This window comes from Otolemur garnettii, unplaced genomic scaffold (assembly GCF_000181295.1).
Source record: "Otolemur garnettii isolate 467f Iridium unplaced genomic scaffold, OtoGar3 scaffold00068, whole genome shotgun sequence".
Taxonomy (NCBI): domain Eukaryota; kingdom Metazoa; phylum Chordata; class Mammalia; order Primates; family Galagidae; genus Otolemur; species Otolemur garnettii.
The window spans coordinates 7,771,287-7,792,994 of NW_003852463.1; the positions used below are offsets into that span (position 1 = coordinate 7,771,287).

Below are 21,708 nucleotides of genomic sequence, written 5' to 3' on the forward strand. Positions count from 1 at the left end.
CTGACTCTAATGATGCTTTTGTCTGTGATTGTTAGAAGTCAGCACTGAATGACTAACTCCATTAGGTAAGCCACTGAGAAAAGTCGTATAAAATCCTCGGTGCTCACACAGTGACAGATTCCTTCTATGAAACAAACATGCTCTTTTCTGTTATTCCCCAGGATGAAAGAATATAACTTTCTCCACATTCCATGAGGCACCCTCCACCATTAGTAAGCATGTGCATCGTCTTTCTTGTTTTCATAGGTGTGTTAATCCAGTTATTTACTTCTGTTGATTAAAGCCTGTCTCACTGTGGTCCATTCTGTGATAGACTTCCCAGAGCCTGCCCATAGACTTCATTCCCCAGTTTGGGAGAGTCTTACTAGCAGAAAACCTCCTAGCTACCTGCCCCTACTGGTTTTGCTTTGTGAGAAGAAAACCTCACTCAAAGTTACTGCCCTTCCAGGGGTGACACACATCACATTTAATGACTGATCAGAGTAGAGATATGTAAAATTCCTCAAGACCAACTGATACCAACTGTGGAGGTCAAGGGGACCCAAGACCACTCTTTTTTTTTTTTTTTAAATTCAGGGAACTTTATTGATGTTACATGACAAGGTAACATCCTGTTCTTTAGGGGAGATGTGTTGAGGGGAGATTCTCAGTGAGGTGGGGGACTGAGTAGGCAGGGGCACCCCAGCAGCTAAGGACCTTTCTCTTCCTCTTGTGCTCTGGCTGGGGCTGGTGGTCTGGGGGTTCTTACTCCTTGGAGGCCATGTGGGCCATAAGATCCACCACCCTGTTGCTGTAGCCAAATTCATTATCATACCAGGCAATGAGTTTGACAAGTGGTCATTGAGGGCAATGCCAACTCCAGCATCAAAGGTGGAAGAATGGGTGTCACTGTTGAAGTCAGAGGAGACAACCTGGTGCTTGGTGTAACCTAGGATGCCCTTGAGGGGGCCCTCTGATGCCTGTTTCACCACCTTCTTAATATTATTGTATTTGGCAGCCTTCAACAGATGGCAGATGAGATCCACGACTGACACGTTGGCAGTGGGGACATGGAAGGCCATGACAGTAAGCTTCCCATTCAGCTCAGGGATGACCGTGCCCACAGCCTTGGCTGCACCAGTTGAGGCAGGGATGATGTTCCAGAGAGCCCCGTGACCATCATGCCACAAATTCCCAGAGGGGCCATCCACAGTCTTCTGGGTGGCAGTGATGGCATGGACTGTGGTCATGAGTCCTTCCATGATGCTGAAGTTGTCAGGGATGACCTTAGCCAAGGGGGCTAAGCAGTTGGTGGTGCAGGAGGCATTGCTGACAATACTGAGGCTGTTTTCGTACTTCTCATGGTTCACACCCATGACAAACATGGGGGCATCAGCAGAAGGGGCAGAGATGATGACCCTTTTGGCACCCCCCTGTAGGTGAGCCCCAGCCTTCTCCACAATGGTGAAGACACCAGTGGACTCCACAACATACTCAGCGCCTGCCTCACTCCATTTGACTTTGGTGGGATCTCGCTCCTGGAAGATGGTTATGGGATTTCCATTGATGACAAGCTTCCCGTTCTCAGCCTTGACTGTGCCATGGAATTTGCCATGGGTGGAATCATACTGGAACATGTAGACCATGTAGTTGAGGTCAATAAAGGGGTCATTGATGGTGACATCCACTTTATCAGAGTTAAAAGCATCCCTGGTGACCAGATGCCCAATATGACCAAAGCTGTTTTCCAACCTTCACTTTCACCATGGTGCCTCGGGGATATGGCTGGAACTGCACTAAAAGAAGTGGCTGTCTGATGAATGGGAGGACCAGAGAGCCCCCAAGACCACTCTTATGTTCAATAATTCACCAAAGGACTCATAGAACTCAATGAAAGCTGTTATGCTCATGGTTTCTGTTTATTATAGTGAAAGGACACAGGTTAAAATCATCTAAGGACAGAATCTCATAAGACAGAGGGAAGTTCTGTGTATGGACCTTTTCTTCCAGTGGGATAATGAATAGCACTAATTTTCCCAGAAATGATGTGTGAAAAAAAACCCCATGAAATGCTGACAGCCAGGTAAGCTCAACTGAGTCTTGGTGTCCAGAGTCTTTATGTGGGGCTCCATCATGAGTACCCATTTGGCTGGTCTTAATCTCCAGCTCCTCTGGAGGTTGAATTAATCTAAAGCTCCTACCATAAATCACATTGTTAGACTATCTATCTGCTATGGTCCAAGGCCCTTAGTGAAACAAAGACGTTTATCAGGCAGAGCATCCCAAGGGCTTAGAGATTACCTCCCAGGACTTGAGGGTTAAGGCCACTCTTCTCTTTTAGCAAGGTTATATTCTTCACTACATGGGTTATAAAAGCACTGCCCCCCAAACCTGGGACAATTCCTAAGGGTCATACTAGCTTTAAAGCTCACTGCCATCAGCTGAAAGCTAAGGGCTCCTTTGAGACTGCAGTGCAGCACAGCTTTTTTTCCCTACCTAATTCTATTTTCCTTCCTACCTTTCCAAAGGTGCTAATTTCCAGATCACTTCCTAATAATTCACTTTCATGCTATTCTCTATCTCAGGACCTACTTCTAAGGGAACTCAACTTGCAACAGTTGATGCCATCAGTGATCAAGAAAGCAAATGCTGGGATTGGGATTTTAGAGCTGCTCAGTTGCCAATAAAGAGCCCGTCACTATCAGAAAATGGAGCACTGATAATTCCTGGCCCATATAACAACACAGCAGTGCCATAGTTAAAGTTTTCACTGGCAGTGAATTAGAACTGCATCCTGCTGGGAGAGAATGAATTTGGCAGATGTGCTCAATCAGGTGTAGAGAAATACCAAGGAAATATTAACTCCAAGCATGTGGAATTGGGTGACCATTGCTAAACTTAATTGATTTTCTAGAAATAGATGACAAGAAGCAAATGATTAATCATCAATTAAAAGCTATGTGTAAAATCCAAAGGACATTCTTAGTAGCATATAAAGAGACTCTCATCTCTTATGGGGGAGGGAGAGTGAACAAAAACAGCTATCCTAGTTTTCTGAGAACTGAGGAGTTCCTAAGATATGAAGCTTTCAGTTTTGAAACCAGGAAAGCCTGAGGCAAACTGAAACATGTTGGGCACTATAGGCAATACAGAAAACTGAGAACGAGGCACAGGACTTTTCTATAAGAATAACTGTGCTCCAAAGAAGGTTTAACTCCTGGCCAAGCTAGGTTGGCTAGGCCAAAATTGGAAAAGAATTTTGCCACATAATATGGAGATACCTAGGTTAATGTACTCAAAAAGTTTAAATCACCAGATTCAGCTAAAACTTCTGAGACTTGAAGCAGCCCATTCTACCTTATTCAGGGACAACACTTCCCCCTTGTTTGAAGATAGCACACAGGGCTCTTTCAAAGGTCCTCCTCAGGACCTTCCCTATACTCTCTCCTGGGATTAAGTCACGATATAATCAGGATTGGCCTCCCAAGAAAGGAAAGGGGACTATACCTTAGAGGAGCTTCAAGAGCTAGCCAGGATACACTCACAGGGGCTGGGATTGAACTCTAAGTGTGCTTCACCAAAAAGAGTGTGGAGTGCAGGGTTGGATAAGGCAGAATTTATTGATTCGGAAATGCTCTCCTGAGATACAGAATTTAATACCCTGGCAAGGAATCTGAGAAATGCTTTGAACATAATAATAGGATGGCTTTTAGAAGTAAATGAAGTGGGTAGATATTGTCATGGCAGATGAGTTTGGAAGAAGAGCTTAAAAGACTCAGAGCAGTGCATATTTAGAGTGGATGTGCCAGATAATGCCAGAACACCAACCAGAGGTCTATGTTCTATGGAGAAACCATAGAATACAACATTTTCCAAAGCCATAAGAGAAGCCCTGGAAAAGGTGCAGCAGCATCACTGGGAAATTCCAGTGTCAGTTACTTGAAAGGTTGAGGTGGGAGGATTATGTGAGCCCATGAGTTCAAGTCCAGCCTGGGCAACACAGCAAGACACTATCTCTAAAGGAAAAAAAAAAAAAAAAAGGAAAGAAATTAAAAAAAATTAACTTTAGTGGTAGGCCATGGCTGAATGTAGGAAATGACATGACGGAACTTGAGTCAGTGGTAACAGTGGGGATGATAGGACTCTGAAACAATAGAGGCCATGTAGCAGGGTTTTTATCATAATGACTGGCAGGCCTGATCTAAAGAGAGTGATGGAGATATTTAATAGGACATGGCATCCCTTGGGGAAAAACAGGTACAACTTAAATTGTTCAAATAAAAGAAATCAAGGATAGATGACTAGAGGGCTGAAGGCAGTCACCCATTATTTTAATTTTTTTGCCCACTTTCCTAAAGTGAGCAAGTTTTCTGACCTAGATCCATTACCTGAATGAGACATCCAGTCCCTGGGAGGAAGGACCCAGCAGTGCCACTGCAAAAATGCACAGTGATAATTCCCTTGGTTGTTCCCTACAGGGATCTCATCTGCTCACTTGAGTAACTGGGGAAAGGGAGTGGCTGAATACTTCAAGGGATGTCAGATGTCTGTACCAAGTTGACACTGACACTCAGGGACTCCAAGTGTCAACATCTCTGCCTCCTCCCCCACCACCTCACCCCTTGTTATAGTGAGGTTATCTGGAGGCCAAGTAATAAACTTAGTTCTGGCCCAAATCCATCTTACAGTGGATCCATTGAGACCTAACTGATAGTTACTTCCTCTCTCCCTGAGTGTAACATTGGAAAAGATATACTTGCTTGGTGGTTGTCCCATCTGCCCACTGTGGATGGAGTGTCATCTGCATGTGCCCTCCTTGTACCACAGCTGAGAAACCCTGGAAAGCAGCCCACACTGGGTTTTATACCCCAGGGCACAGGAATCACTCCTCTATGGTGTCAGTGGACATCCTGTTTCTAGGAAGGACCAGAATGAAGCTCATGTGTTCTAGCTAGTTCTTCCTTTGTGCAGTATGTTGCATTTCCACATATTCTGCAGTTATTCCTGAGAACTATCAGCTAGAAAGAGGAATGAACTAGGTCAGCCTGTGGTCACCCAGAGAACAATTCTTCAGTATTGAGATAGCTCTTACTCTATAGGTCTCACATGATATGAGATCATTCATTTGGCAAATATGTTCTTTATGTATTTCTCAAAGAAGATGATCAGGAACAGTGAGTATTTACTTGTAGTGGACATCAGCACCCATTTACAGTTTTACCCCAGAACTATGTTAATTAGCTCTCTCATTCTGCTTTGTAACATAGTTAAAAGAGATTGGAATGTTGGTGGAAAGAGTATTGATGAATGTGGGTTCAATCTGCCTAGTTTAGCCAAAAGTCAGATTATTTTTCTGACAGAGATATGGGAGGAGGATCACTTCCCTTCTGAGGAGCTACAGTTTCCTCTACTGGGACCGTCTGGGCACATATGAGGTGCCTGCCTGTTACGGCTGTTGTGGAGATGACCCATGTTTCAGATGGAGGTGCTTGAAATTGTCAACCTTGAGATGCTCTGATTCTGAAACCAAGAGGGAAAAAAGAGTGAAGTAGGTAAGGCTGGGCTATTGATATTTAAAAAACACTTTCAGGTGGATATTTTGAGTCAGGGGCCAAGAACCATTAAACTGCTGTTTAAGATCCCATCATTTAATGGCACGGATTGAAGGCGATTTGGTGATGGCATGCATTTTAGAAACAGTTCTCTTGGATGTGCACTTTAAATTTGTATTAGCCTCTTCAGGTTATCTCTAGATTATGCTATTTAATAACTTAATATCCTTTTGGCTTTATACCTTATTCATTTGCTGTTCTGGTGATGGGTTTGGCACAGGTTTCAACCAGCTTTATGGGTGCACCTGCCAGGCCTGCCCTGTGTTCCTGACTCTGCGTCTTCTCGGATGCTGTAGCATAGGGCGATTTCAGGATTGTTTGGCACTCATGCAGGTGCAACCCAAAATTGCGCAGGAGGTGACAGTCTATGGGACAAGCTTGACCAATGGGCAGTGGGAACTGATGGGTCTGTGTGTCCTTTCTTCTTCCCTGGTGTCTTATACGATCACAAAAGACCCTGGTACCCGGTCTCATATAATGATAGTCAACTCAGTAATGCATTCTAATATTGGTTATTTTCTCCTCCCTATTTCTTTCCTTTTTTGCTCTATTTCTGCCTCCTTTGATCACATCCCCAAGTCAACAGGCACTTAAGCTTTTGTCTCAGGCTCTGCTTATGGGGGCAATGCAGTCTGTATTCTGTAACAAAGATACTCCAAATCAGATGCTACCAGGAACTGCTACATTGCTAGCATACAATCTCCTGTGTGTTTGTGTGATTTTCTATTCTTATTATTTTCTAAACTACATAAAACAAGGCCAAACAGATTAAGTTCCATTTCGAGCAGTGGTTCTCAATCTGTGTGTCACGACCCCTTTGTAACAATGAAAATACATTGCGGCATTAGGAAGGTTGAGAACCGCTGATTTAGAGCAAGAAATGCACTGAGCAATAATAGCAATGAACATTTTTTGTTGTCCTTCCATGCCAGACCTTGTGCTAAGTGATCTATATACCTTATCTAACTTACCCCTTCTCTTAATTCTTAGCTCTGTTATTGTTCCTGTTTACACATAAGGAGACTGAAGCAGAGAGAATTTTAGTAACTTTCTTTATGTGACGTGGTTGGTGAATAGGGAAGCCAGGAGGTGCTTCTGACTCCACTGTTTGATATCAGAGCAGAGCTCTTAAGCACTGGAAACCCCAAGATACAAATCAATATCAGGACCCAGGGAGTGATTAATGGTGTTTGATTGCCAGCGTTTAATGTGCAGGCGTTGGGATGGGATTGCATGCAGAGTCAATGTTTCTGAGGCGGCTCGTGGAGAATGGGCAGGAGGTGAGGGTCAGCTCCCATCTGACTTTGTCTGAGAGCTGGAAAAGGGGGATATTTATTTATGGTTACATATAATGTGTATGATTATTTATGATGTTTATAAATAGATGGCTCTGCCTAGTAATTTATGGAAGTTTCTTGGGCTTTTAATCACGGAGATGGCCTTAAAAATAATTTCACTTTGTCGTTAGAGGACAAATAGGTGGTGTTTGCCATGTCAGACTTTAAGCAGGAGTGGCTGGTAGCACCTAGGAAACAAAACAAATAGGATTAGGTAATTTACAGAAGTGCTTCATTTTTCAAAACCTCACTTTCCTCACTTCTTCATGTTATACTGAAGCAGAATGTTAGTCTTAATTAGAAAAAATAGGTCATGACTCTGAAGGCAAACAGATCCATTATTCTTCATGGAATGTTCTGATCCCCCAGCCTGAGGTTAGGCTGCCTGGATAAGAGGTGCTCTGGGTGGGGGATTATTTTTGTTTTAAATTGTTGCTGGGCAAACATTTCCTTTGCTCCACCTCTATCAGCTTCCAAAGCAACCCGTGAATGTCTTTCTAAGGAGTACACATGAACCCACACCTGAGACCCAGCCCTGGTGCAGCTGCTTGGACTGAAATATTATAGGGCCCTTTGATGATTGCAGCCCTACGCACCATATCTGTTCTCCAGAATGAGGCTTAACCAGGCAAGGGGAGGGTGGGATTTTCTTTCAATTGTCTTTTTCAAAATGTACAGTCATTAATGCATCCCAAAGTTTATAATATACCTGTACAATCTTACGTATGTTTGTCACATGATACGGAGTTGTACACATGAACCAGTTTTGCTGGGACTCTGGCCCCAAATGAAAATAAAATGCGAACCACAGTAACAAGAACTATGAGTTCAGTGTCCTTGGGACTCTTACTGTAGGCTTTCTGAGCCACGCTGAGTAAGACAGGGATTCAAAGAGGAGCCAGATGCAGAACGTGCCCTCCAAAACCTCACAGATTCGTGGGGGGGGGAATGTTAACAATGTTTGGTTTGATGTAACCAAATGACTAACACGTGAAACAGAGAAAGGCAAATTTCATTATAGGTAGCAAGCTACCGGAGCTTAAACATGAGAGTATTTCAAGCTGCAAGGATCAAGAGAGGCTGTGTCGAATTCTTTGAATTTAGTCTTGAAGAGAGGGTTGAATTTGAACACTCAGATTTCCCAGGGGTTGGGGTGGGAAAGCCATTTCAGAAAGAGGGAATGGTTAGTGCCAGGGCAGAGGTGTGACAGTGCTGGTGTATGTGGGCAGTGGCACAGGTGTCTGAGGGCCGAGGCAGTCCAGGGGGGCCTGGGAGGGTGGTAGAGCGATTCTCCCAGTGCACAGGGGCTGGTGAAGGAGGCTCACAAGGGACTCGATCCTTTTATCAAGCGAGGCAAGGCCACTTGTCCAAGGATGTATGGCTAGTGATGGCAGAGTAGATTTCAGCCATGGTCTCTGGGGTCTCGGTGTTGTGACTTCTCTGCTCCTCTTCCTCAGTTTAGATGGCAAGATGCTTCTAACTTTGCTTTGTTTTGGGTCATCTATGACAGATCCCTTCAAAAGCCCACTTCAGGAGCTGAAAGGCATGTGTTCCTGAGGGTGGAATCTGGGAAATCTCTTAGCTTCGTAGTGAGCTGGGAACAGGTTTGCTGCTCACGTTCCCACTCCCCATAGGGTGCCAGCAGGGCCAGGTCTGAGCCCATCAGGCCTTGGCAACAGGCACGTGGCTGGGGGATGTGGGTGAGAGAGAAGGGCGTGTGGTGTGTACGTGCACATGAGCCTGATGTGTCTGCACCCGGGGCCAAATATGAATCACCTTGGGATTTTTGTTCACGGAGCTTGACATGGGCAAAAAGCCAGCATAAAGAAGAGTTTTACTTTGCCCTGAAGTGTGTTTACTTCTGGGCTTAGCTGGAGCTCAGGAAACAGGGAGTAGCTCCCTGACTAGGAAAGCCCTTCCTTGAAGTTGGCTGCGAGCTGGCTTAGGCGAGAGATAGAGGCAGAGGATCAGGAGCCCTCAGACTCTGGACAGGACCTGAGAGACTGTGCCAAAAAGCTTTCCCTGACCACACATGGCTCCCTGAAGCAGGCTGATACCTGCTCTCGGGGTTAGTCTGTCGGTCAGCAAAGAGTCATGAAGAGCTTCACATGGCCAGACAGGGATGCTGAGAGGAAAAGCTGAGGTAATGCTAGCCCGGTGGCTGCACGACGGGGGCAGCTTCGCAGGGAAGGCTCTGGTATGGGCAGGCTCTTGGAAACCTGAGAACACAGCATGCAAGCATGCAGCGGTGCGCGAGGGGGCAGTTTTTCTAGACTGCAAGTCTGCAGAGTCCCTTCTCTCTCAAAGCGCATGTTTGCACCTGACATCATCCTTATTTTAGGAATTTAGCATCTAGGAAAAGTTCTGGAATTGCACCAACACCAGGGGTCAGTTTTTCTGTTTTCTGTTAAAACTTTCCTATGTTTTCTAATTCATGCGGGTGTGGGTTTTTGTTTTTGGTCATTGATTTAAATGCAATTAATTGCTTCTTTTCCTTCTGTTTTTGCCCAGTTTTGCATTTATTATTCATTAGTTTTTCTAGGATTGAGGTCACAACAGTCTACAAACTAGGTAGCTTAAAATCATGGAAATTTATTTTCTCATAGTTCTGGAGGCTCAATGCCCCAGATCAAGGTGTTGACAGGGCCATGCTCACTCTGAAATCGGTAGGGAAATCCTTCCTTGACTTCCTGGCTTCTGGGGTCTTCCAGCGAACCTTGATATTCCCCGTTCATAGCCACATCACTCTAATCTCTGCCTCTGTTGTCACACAGTTTTCTTTCCAGGGTGCCTCTGCACATTTTTGTTTACATCACCTTTGTGTAAGAATACCAGTCACTGGCTCAGTGCCCATAGGTCAGTGGTTAGGGCTCCAGCCACATACACTGGAGCTGGGGATTCGAACCTGGCCTGGGCCTGCTAAACAACAATGACAACAACGATAAAAGCAACAACAACAAAAATAGCCAGGTGTTGTGGTGGGCGCCTGTTAGTCCCAGCTACTTGGGAGCTTGAGGCAAGAGAATTGCTTAAGCCCAAGAGTTTGAGGTTGCTGTGAGCTGTGATGCCACGGCACTCTACCAATAGTGAGACTCTGTCTCAAAGAAGAAAAGAATACCAGTCACTGTATTTAGGACCCACCCCAATCCAGTAAGACTGCATCTTAACTAATTATATCTGCAAAGATCTTCTTTCCAAATACAGGGCGCATTCCAAGGCTCTAAGTGGACATAAATCTTTCTGTGACACTATTCAACCAGTAGAGTACAGACGATCCCCAACTTATAATGGTTTGACTTATGACTTTGTGACTTTATGATAATGCAAAAGCCATATGCATTTCGTAGAAACCATACTTTGAGTACCCATATAGCCATTCTGTTTTTCTGCTTTTAGCATAATATTCAATAGATTACATGAGATAGTCAACACTTTATTATAAAATAGACTTGTGTTAGATGATTTTGCCCAGCTGTAGATACTGTAAGTTTTCTGAGCACATTTAAGATAGACTAGGCTAGGTGTATTAAATGCACTTTCAACTTACCATGTTTCTCATTTATGGTAGGTTTGTCAGAATATAGCCCCATTGTAAGTCAAAGTATATTTGTATTCCTAAAGGGATTTTTGAGGAGAAGGAAAGATACATCGTAGATGATGAGAAAACATTATCGTCTTCCTGCTGTCTTCTGTTTCTTTGAACTCTAGATCACCCAAGGTGACTGGGATGCCGAGCTCCAGAGCCCTGTTTTTCAACTCTTTTTTACCTCACAGCACAATAGAACCTATAGTTAACCTTCCATGGCACACTGAAATTATGTTGGTAAAAAAAAAAAAAAAAAAAGAATATACTTACTGTGCTTTGAACTTCTTTCAAAAATAATTTAATTAATGATCTTTAAAAATTTTCACAGCACACCTAAGGTCCTCTCCTGGAACACTGGTTAAAAATTACTGCTCTAGAGAGTTGGGGAGTTTGTGGTAGAAAATTCTAGGAGTGTGGGGAATGAAGCCAGGAGCATGTTGTCTGGTTCTCCATGTTGGGCTGTGAGACTGGTCAGTCTTGACCAGCCATTCCTTGTTTAACGTGATTCCTTTGTGTTTGTCCAAACTCTTTTTGTACAGGTGCAAAAGGCAGATTCCTGGCTTGGCCCTGACATTTACTACTAATGTAACTTCAAACAAATCACGTAATCTCTCTGAGCCTCAATTTCCTCTTCTGTAAATTGGGAATAGCGATAATGCCTGTGTGTGCTGCCTCCACAAGGTGGTAGTGGTGAGCAAGCAAGAGGAGCTGTGAAGCGTCCTTGTGTACTTGCTGACGATCACCTCCATGCTCTGAAGTCAAAGTGACCTTTCAAAAACAACGCCTCTAATCCTTTTGCTTCTGTGTTTAAACCATTTAATTGCTCCTTCCTGTGTAGTATAAAGCCCAAACTTGTTCCTACAGCTTAAAAGGCCCTGTAGGATGTGGCACCAATATGCCTTTTCGGGTTCAGAGCTCACTACAGGTCCTGCTTCTCTGTCCCTCATTAACTCTCAAGCTCACACGTGAAAGGCCATTTTCTAGACCACTAGTTTGGCACTTGTCTCTACCTGGCCTCAAATCCTTTGGTGATTTCTTACTAGAAGGCCTAATACGGTGAAATCTGTAGAGCACAATAAACAAAAGCAGAGAACCCTAATTGAGGCAGGACTGTGTCAGCTGCAGTCTCTTTTGTTTTGTGGTCCCCTCTTTGCTCTTTCTCTTCCCAAGCTCAGCAGCTCCAAGGGTTTATGGAACACGGCTTAGAAACCATTGCCCAGGCCCCAGGTTCCAGATGGCAGAAGTACCATCTCTCCGCCTTCCTGTCTCTCTCTTTCTCTGGTGGCATTAAAATTATAGTAACAAATTTAAAAATCTATAAACTTATAACAACTAAAATAAATATATATCTGTAGGAGGGTAGTGATACTACAATGGTTGGTAACTTTCAAAAAATCTTTGAAATGCAGAAAACGGATGGAGAATTAATTGGCTAATAAAACAGAGTGAAGAAAGCTTCAGGGTAGCAATGTGTACTTAAGCTTTAGCAAAAGGAGAGCAGCCATTGCCCAACGAATGATCGGGAGGTTCTGCCCCTGGAGACAGTGGGAATGTCAGAGGGTAGGAATAGGAAGTGGTGCTGAAAACAGAAGACTAACTGAAGATCCATGGGGCTGTTTCTTGGGGTTTTTTCAAGACAGTCTCACTCTGTTGCCCTGGCTAGAGTACTGTGGCATCATCCTAGCTCACAGCATCCTTAAACTCCTGGTTTCAAGGGATCCTCCTGCTTTAGCCTCCTGAGTAGCTGGGACTACAGGCACCTGCTGCAACGCCCCGTTAATTTTCCTATTGTCAATAGAGATGAAGTCTCTCTCCTGCTCAGTTTGGTCTTAGGGACTGTTGACTCTATTTCCTTTGTCTTTCCTGTGCAACCCAGAGTAGCCCTTGTCATTAAGTTGAATCCTCTCAAAAGAAATTGAAAAACTGGGTGCTGGGTCTCACACCTGAAATCCCAATACTTTTGAAGGTAGACATGGGAAGATTGCTTGAACCCATGAGTTTAAGACAAGCCTGGGCAAAATAGTGAGATTCCATCTTTGTTAAAAAAAAAAAAAAAAAAAGAAAAGAAACTGAAAATATTCTGGAAGACAATTAGCGTGGGGGTTACTCTCCAATTCTGGAATTGACGGGCACAAAGGTAGAGACTGATTTCTCACTTGTTCACTTGAAGTAAGATCAGCCAGCTGATGAGCCAAACCCTTTTTCACAGAGCTCCTCACTAGCTGTCCTATTGCTTCTCTCTTACATATACGGGAGGATATCTGAGGATTATCAGAATATTCGAGCAAAGCCTATAACATAAAAGTGAATGGCCATGGTGAACAAACAAAAATGAACCTGGAGGAAGGGGAACTAATTTGAGGAAATAATTTGCATCCTCAAAAAAATACTCAGGGATGCTATGAAAAAGAAAAAAAAAAAACACGGGATAAAACAAGCAAGATCTTGAGAAACATAAAAGATGATTGCTAACAAAATCAACTGGTGTAAGATTTGGAAGACAAGGCGAAGGAAACATCTAAGAACTTAGAATAAAAAGAAAGAAAAGGAGAGAGAACAAAGAAAAGGAATTGAAAGAAAAAAAGTTAAAAAGATCAATTCAGGAATTGTATCCTTGGAATAACAGATTGGTTTTAATAGGAGTTCCTGAATTGATAGAGGAAACCAAATGAGAGGATGTTATTAAATAAATAAGAAAATTTCCCAGAACTGGAAGAAGATATAACTCTTTAGATTAAACGGTCCTCCTAAATATTAGATGAAATAAATTTAGAAAGGATCAACACCAGAACAAATATTCATAACATTTTACTTCATTGAAGATAAAGAGAAGATTTTAAAAGTTTTCTGAGAAGAAAAGCAGGCAACTTAAAAGGGAACGAGAATCAGTCTGGCATTAAACTTCTTAACAAAAACACTGGATGCTAGAAGACCAGGGGTAATACTTTCAAAGTTCTGACTGAATGAAAGCTTTCAATAAAGTTTTAGAGCAGAATAAAAATGTGTTTTTAAGGATTCAGAGAGATTATGACCATGCACTCTTTCTTAGGAAGCTAGTACAGAATATGTTTCAGAAAAATTAAAAATCGAGAAAGCTAACTAAGAAAAAGGAAATCATGGGAAATAGAACCTTAAACCCAGAAGATCAGCAAAGAGAAATTCTCATATGACAGTTTGGTTTTGTGTATTGGGTAAGGTGACCGGATTTTAACATTGGTAAAGCAGGACACCATTGACCGGGGGTGGGGGGTGGGGTGGGGTGTTCTTAATTAAAAATTTGGTCTATATGGAGCAACAAAAATTTTCATAGAATGCAAAAATAGTATTGTAATATATATTTTTAAATTTCAACATAAGTGCAATTTACAAATATAATACATTAAAAAATGTATTTTTTTAATACTATGTATAGTATTATTTTATTCTTTGGTATATTTCTCATTTGAGTGAAATTTTTTTGGTAGATTGCTGTCGTTGTTTAAAGGGTCATGAAATTTTTCACAAGAATTTGTTAAATTATATTTCACACATAAAATGGCTTTCAAAGTCTCAACACTTAATTGTGATTTTTTCTGATGTCCACACTTTATTTACCGTAGAGAAAACGCGTTCAGTCGCAGCATTAGTTCCTGGTAAGGACAGCACGTATCCCACAATTTTTAGTGCATTATTGTATGGAACATGGTTTGTTTCAAAATGATGAAATATTTCTAACCATTTGTTCTCTATTGTGATTTTTGCTGACGCCCAAGAGTTAACCCTTTCCTTATCAATATTTTTTTTTAATAATGATACCTTGTTAAGTCATAAGTGTCACTTTCAAGGCTGGCGCTAGACTTTTTGCTGCCACTATAAAATATAAATAATACGAGTACTGTCTGCTAAATTCATGAAATAAATAAATAACTTACCTAAATTATCTGGATAGCTGATTTGCTGACATCACTTGTTTAACTAGCACTAGCACGCAGTACGATGTGTATCATCCGAGAGACAGTTACAAAATGTTTTCGTGGTTGCCAATGCCAAAAAATGCCATTGTTCATTAAGTCTAAACAATAGTGGTTGAATTCTAACAACTGATCAACAATGCAAACTTTGATAAGCAGTTCTGGATAATCAGTTCTCAACAATTATTTGTTATTATTAAAGCTTAACATTATAAAATTAACAAAAATAATATAAAACTCTTATCCTGGTGAAATAGCCACATGGCAGCTGAAAACCGTATATTCCCTTCCCATTCTCTCACCGTTCCCTAGCTTGTCGTGCATTCTTTAAAATCAGGACGTCTGGTCACCTTAGTATTGGGAAAAATCAGTCCATATTGAAAAGGGAAGATGGCAGAAACTGTGAAAAAGGTCTTGGCAGTGTGGGAAACAGAGGGTTTCATAGATTAAAGTGTGTATTAAGAATTTTAAAAATTGCAAGACTGTGTTACAGAAAATAAGAAAAAGAAATCAGAAACTTCAAGAAAATAACAACAAAGCTGTCTGAGAAAGGTGTGTTCCAAATCTAAAGCAAACTCACCTGTTGGCATGATTTTGACCAATGAACAGAATGTGAAGAATGGTAATCCATTTGATCTAGATGCCAAAACTATTATTTTCTGGTTTTTAGCTTTTAGAATTCACTTTTGTAAACAACGGAGGACTTAACTATGGTCATAAACGGAATGTAAGTATTATTTTTCTTAACAATGTAAACACGATGGGGTTAGTTGACAGAGGTGGGGAAGTAGAAGTGATGAATAAGGAAATAGTTGTGCATAGTTGACGGAACAAGAAAATGAGGCTTTAACGTGCCACAAGAAGTTGCAGAAATTAACTGGAAGAACTGAAAATGCAGATGTAATTAAGTTGGGGTGAGAAGGGGGAAGGAAAGAAAGGTAGAGGTGTTGGAGGTGAGTTAAATTTTCATTCATCATAGTAGAAGTCAAGTCAATAGATAAGGCTGAACGACAATAAATCAAGAAATAGAGCTCTACATGTACTGTACGGAGATTGGAAGTAACCACCAGGAGAAATAAAGTAGGAATGATTAAAAGCCCTTGCCTCCAGGAAGCAGGACTGGGTGGGGCAAGGGGGTGTACATTTTCACTGTAAGTTTCTTATGGTATTTGATTTTTCAACTGTGTTCATGTGTTAGTTATTTAACGTTTACAAAAACACAGAGATCCATATACCCAAAGAAAACCACTAGATGACCTTTAAAACTTGCTTTTAGCCCTCAATTTCAATTATAATTAGCTGAAATTTCAGCTCAGCTGAATATAACTGTAATTAAAAATCTCAACTGCCTAATGGCACACAATTAGCTGGAGCTGTCAGGAGCCAAAAAGAATGATGGGCAGTTTGAAGACTTTGCTATAAGGCTTGGCAGCAAACCGGCCACAATTCCCGCTCTCCGACTCCTCCTTCATGTCTTCTGATCCAAAGGAGGCAGCAGGATTTATGGCAGGATCCTTGTCTTTGGACTTTACTACAGACTTCCATTCAAGTCTTGGCGCCACCACTTACTGCCTCGGAGACCCTAGGCAAGTTATTTAACCTTTCTGTACTTCGATTTTGTAAGCTGCAAAGTGGGGATACCACCTGCCTTGCAGTGTTGTTATAAGGCTCCAGTGAAATAATGTAAGTAATGATCGGTGTATAGCACCAGGCTCAATGTAAATACTCCAGCTATCAGAGAGAAACACCCACTTTTAAGCGGCTTTTCTACTTGGCAGTATTTGAAGTGTTGTCTTAACAAAAAAATAAATTCTTTTTTTTTTAGCTCTTGCAACCACCTTCCTAGGAATGATAGGCTGTGTTCACGGTACTACTCAGATCCCTGACAGATGTAACTAATTGATCTCTGGACCCCACACCTCTTGCCTGCTGCTTTTAGATGAGGCTTAAGGATTTTCTTAGTACGGCTTCCAAGATAGTCCTTACTAATCAAAATTGGTACTTAAGATAAAATCTATTTTTTTGTCTTCGACTACGCAGAGAACAAATCCATCATGATGTGGCCCTAATGGCTGGGTGACCGTACACACGTGCGGGGAACAGTGTGCCTCAATTTCTATTCAAATACACAATGACAACCCCTTGGTGCTTGAAATGTCATAGTTTTTAGAGCTTCATGGACAGGGATGGTATAGGAAGGCTTTTGCAGACTCTAGGCCAGCTAGGTTTCTCTTCCTAGGCGTTTATCATGAATTAGTAGGTTGCAACCTCTGAGGAGTAAGAATTAAGACTGAGTGACTCTAGGAACATCAAGGAACTGTTTGGGTTGTCAGGGGATAAATGTCAAATGGGGGCTCAAATGCACTTGATTGCAAGGACCACAATTTCCAGACACCAACTGCATCTTTAGTTCTGTTAACTAGCTTACTGCGAGTTACTCAAATGCCTTTAAATTTTTTTGCTAAATTGCCTTCCTCCTAGCCACCCTTCTCACCAGGAAACTGCCTACTGAAAGTGTGGGCCAGTCCCCTCAAAGTCTCTTTTCCTTATGTCTGCAGAGCACTTTCCCAGTCACCCACCCATGACAGCTTTTAAGTCTCTAAATCATCTTGCTGCTGATTCCACTAGAGCAGTGTTTCTCAATCTTTTTTTTTTTTTTTTTTTTATCTCATGGCACATTTGAACTATAATTAAACTTCCATAGCACATTTAGATTATGTTGATAAAAAAGAATTTAAAAAAGAATAAAAAGAGTGTATTTGCTGTACTTTGGCCTTCTTTCTAAATAATTTAATTAATGATCTTTAAAAATTTTCATGATATGCTTAAGATCTCTCGTGGCACACCAATTGAAAATCACTGTATGGTTCCCTAAGAACGCCTCCAAGAGAATTGGGGGATGGAGAGTCCACTGGGGTTGCCAGTACCTCCTTGAGAGTGTCCAGCCAAACATGCTGCACCTGAATTTGGAAGAAGGCACTGCTTTGTCCTACACTAAGACATTTTGCCAGCTTCGGGCTTGGGGCAGTTGGCCTTTTCTGGTGTTAGTTTAAATATTATTTAATTGCAGCCCTCTTTATGCTTTATCTGGGAGAAAAACAAAACCCAAAGTCAGCCCCTTGAGCTGGTGACTTTTAGAACCAGAGAGATTTCTCAGGGAAACAAATTTTAAGCTACAGTTGTAGACAGACCACAGGGATAGCACACATGGACATCCTTTCCTACCTCGTACATACGCTCATAGCTGATTGACCCAGAACTGTATATCTGCTTGGTTTTCCCTTTACACAGCAAACTTATTTCCAGTCTCTCAAATGGAATGTCCTCCAAGAAGGAAATAATGTGTGAGAAGAAACGTACACACACCCCCAATCTCCCCTCCCATTTCTGTAGGGGTGGGAGGGACGTGTGTGGGTGGGGGGGAATGAGAGTGTGAAATCAAAAGGATGATTAAGAGAATTTGACAAAGAAAACGACTTCTTCCACCCATTTAACAGCCGCATTAATCCACTTGGATGATCAAATGCAAAAGACAAAGAGAGTTACAACCTTTTCCAGGCCAAGAAATAGTAATTATTCAGAGGAAAATCTTGGCAAAATGAAGACTAAACCAAGCAAAAAGAGAGAGAGAGAGAATGTTTCAGTTGAAGAACACAAAAGCCAAGGTAGGCCATGGCGTTTGGGAAGCCTTTGTACAGTTTAGAAATTTTCAGCTTAAAAAGAAAATGTAAGGAAAAAAAAAAGCTAGAGTCTTTATTTGAGCAAGTAATGAAAAATTGGTTGGTGGTTGTGAAAATCACTGGTTGCCCCTCTTAGTGGTTCTGCCCCACTTTCCCAGTAGAAGCAACAAAGGTCAACTGAGAAAGGATGGATTCTCAAGACTGTGCACTCAGGGCCTTGAGTCACTCTGCACAGACTGCTCCTGTTTCAGAGCTAGGTTTTATTTTTAAAAGCTTTGCTGTCTTCTGATGGAATGGAGGGGAAGTGGAAAGAGGTAATGTGTCAACAAGGTTAGAAGCAGAAGAAAAAAGGAAGAGAAAAAAACGGTAAGTCCAATTTTCTTTGGAAGCATATTGTGTTGTTAGGCTTTCCTGGCTCTGTTCCAACAGCACACCTGAAAGTGAATTTTTCTTACTGAATTTCATCCAGAGATATCATAACCTCAAAAGGTGACTGTTACCCAGAGGGCTTCAGATAGAACCATTTGTGTGTGACTCTTGAAATGTAAGGAGTCACAATTATCATTTGACAACATGGAACCCACTAGGCCAGCTCCTTTCAGGGCAAGGGAATTGTTGACATAATCTGGCCCCAGCTCTCCTTCAGAGGGACTGGTCTCTCTGTTTCTTGGGCTTTTGTGCTCAGCAGGTGCAGTAGCCAGGGCACTAAGGAGTTTCACAAAGACCAACAACACCCCCAAACAGGCTGTGGCTGATTTAAACATCAAATGCTTACACTGCCCAGGAAAATAATGAGTGTAAATCACTGTGTAGGTCTTTAGAGTCCCTGGGAATAAATTCATTTTTCAGCCAAAACAGGTGGTGAAAACATTACAAATCCGTGCAAAACTCGTAGAAATCAAAATACTGACTTAAATGACGATACTAGAAGCAGGGCAAAGGCTGTGTGAGGGAAGGGAAAAACAAAATCAAGCTGACTCTGATTTGTGTGGATAGTTTTTGCTTCGCGGAGAGGTGTACGATGTGAACCATCAGTGTGGCTTTTCAAATGTTTCCCACCCTGGCCCATCTTCCTTCTTTTTATCCATTCCTTTCTTCCTCTTTAACCTTTTCCTTCATTCACTGCAGCCTGTATTCCTTCTTTTTCTCCCTTCCATTCAGCAGTAAGTAGTGGGAGTTGCTCCTGGAAGCTTAGCTCTGATAATAAACCTCTTGTGTGGTGATTCCATTTATTCTTAGATACACACAACCTGTTTTGAATGGGGCTATGGAGAGAAACTCAAATAGAATTAGCCATTCTTTTCAGAGGTGGTTGAATACCAGCTTTCGTTCTCAAAATCAAGTTTCAATGACTGGTTTCTTTTCAACAAAGTGCAAAGGAATTCAGAATAATAAGTGTAACAAGATGGAGAAAATTTTATTCACCGGTATTCTTCTGGAGGAAGGCACTGTATGCGTTTGGGAGAATTACTCTTATAAACCACTTCGGCTGGGGATTAGGCTGCCCAAGTATGCTCCAGTAACAAAAGATGGCCACTAAACTGCCTTTGAAGAAGGGTGGGTCCTCGGGGAGTTCTTTGTTTTGTTGAGTTCGCTGTTAAGTTTGATAGGGTGGTTTGGAGGAAAGCAGGGAAGAACTGCGCGACTGAGGGAGGAGGAAGTTCAAATTCCTCTGGGAAGTTCTGGCATATGCGCATGCGCGCGCACACGCACAGAGGAAAGAACCGAAGCAAAAAGGAAAGCCCAAGTGTTATAGGTTAGGTGTGTGACGGGAGCTGTGTTTAACTTATAATTGTGAAAATGTGAAACTTATTTAAAAATAGAATAGTGTAAGGAATCCTCATGTACTCATCACCACTCCTGGCCAATTTCTGTTCTGTTTATATCTTCAGTGTGGTTCTTCCTCCCTTTTTTATTTTGAAGCAAATCCAAGGGGCATTTGGAAGGAAAAGAAATGGTTAGTGAGACATTTAAAGTTGCTTGTTGTGGTCTATGCCATGTCTTGTATAAAGTTTTCCGGAAAATATACATTGGTCATTCATACTCATGTAAATGGATTGGTCTGTGAGGAAGTTAAGGACATACTATTATGTATCAGGGTTTAAGAAGGGTGAAAACACTCATAGCACATGTAGACCCAGGACCTGGGTGAAAAGGAACCAGCTGACAGGTACATCAAATATCACCCATGTTACATAAAATATCACGAATGCCAGCAAAAAAGAAAAGTATATCTTAAAAACAAAATGTTAAAAATATCTCTGTACAAGGACCTTTGGAATTTTCCTGCCATCCATGATTTTGGACGTACTTTCAAGAGTCTATTTACTAAATGCAGGGAGAGAACATGATTGGGAGTCAGATTTGCTCACGACTCAAGTAGGAGCTATTGGGCAAATTGCCCATGTCTTTGCCTCATCTAATTCCCAGGCTTGTTGTGTTAATCAAATTTGGGAAATGCAAGTAAAAAGTTTTAAAAATATTGGTGCTTTGCCAGCCAGGTGTCAATGTTATTGAAAAAGGACAGGGCAAGATTCTCCCATCTGTACTCTGGGCCAAAAAGACTTCATCTTTCAGGTGCTCAGTTCTTACTAAAAGATTCAACTTTTAGAATATGAGTTCTTCAAGAAAAGAATTTATAGCTACATCCTTGGCTTCATGTTTTGATTATACTTTCCTTGGACCTCTTATTTGATCTTTGCTCAGAAGATATGTCTTAATTTTAACATTGTTTGCTATCTGGAGAGACTGGGAATGTTCAAAACCAGCAAGTCTTGGTACCAGTTTTGTTCTAACTGTTCTTTTTTTTTTTCATTTTATGATATGCAGTTAAAACACACACACACACACACACACACACATGGCACTTTCAACATTCTGGCTGAAACTGGTCTCTGCTAGATAACCCACTTTATTGGTTCCATGTTTTACTTTGCATGTTACTGCAGGTGACATTGTAGCTCAATTCTGCCACTACATAATAAGGATCTGCTTTCCAAAGGCAGTTCCCTCACTTTCCTTAGCTGTAACCTCCTCAAAGTCTGAAGTTTTCCAACAGTGTGTTCAAGGCACTTTTACTAACATCCTCCAAATCCTACCACTTTGCAGCATCTGCCCACTACCTGACTCCAAAGCCACTCTCATACTTTAGGTTTGATTACAGCTGAATCCCACTTATAGATATCAAAATATGTATTAGTTATCTAATACTGACTAACATCTCCAAACCCAGAAGCCTGAAATAGTAATCATTATCTCATTCTTCCTACAGGTTAGGATTGGGGAACAGTTTAGCTAGGTGGTTCTGGCTTGCGTTTTAAGGCTGCAGTCAAGGTAGTAGTGGAGCTATAATCACCTGAGGCTTAATAGGGTAACTGTGGCTATTCATGAAAGTGGCTGTTGGCTGGAGGTTCAGCTCTATGCCATGTAGGCCTCTCCATGGGACTGCTCAAGACGCAGCTATTAGCTTTCCTCAGCACAAGTGACCACGAGCACACTAACACACTGCCTTTTATGACCTAGTCTCAGAGTCACACGAGACATGTCACTTCTGTCTTATTTTAG

General features: G+C 41.8%; 1 pseudogene across 1 annotated transcript; it reads right to left on the bottom strand.

Annotated features, from left to right (window-relative positions):
• Positions 1–714: 714 nt before the first annotated feature.
• On the bottom strand, positions 715–1,746 carry LOC100940949 (annotated as a pseudogene). Its single transcript, XR_153934.3, has one exon. The product of XR_153934.3 is annotated as a glyceraldehyde-3-phosphate dehydrogenase pseudogene (transcript).
• Between the last annotated feature and the right edge of the window lie 19,962 nt (positions 1,747–21,708).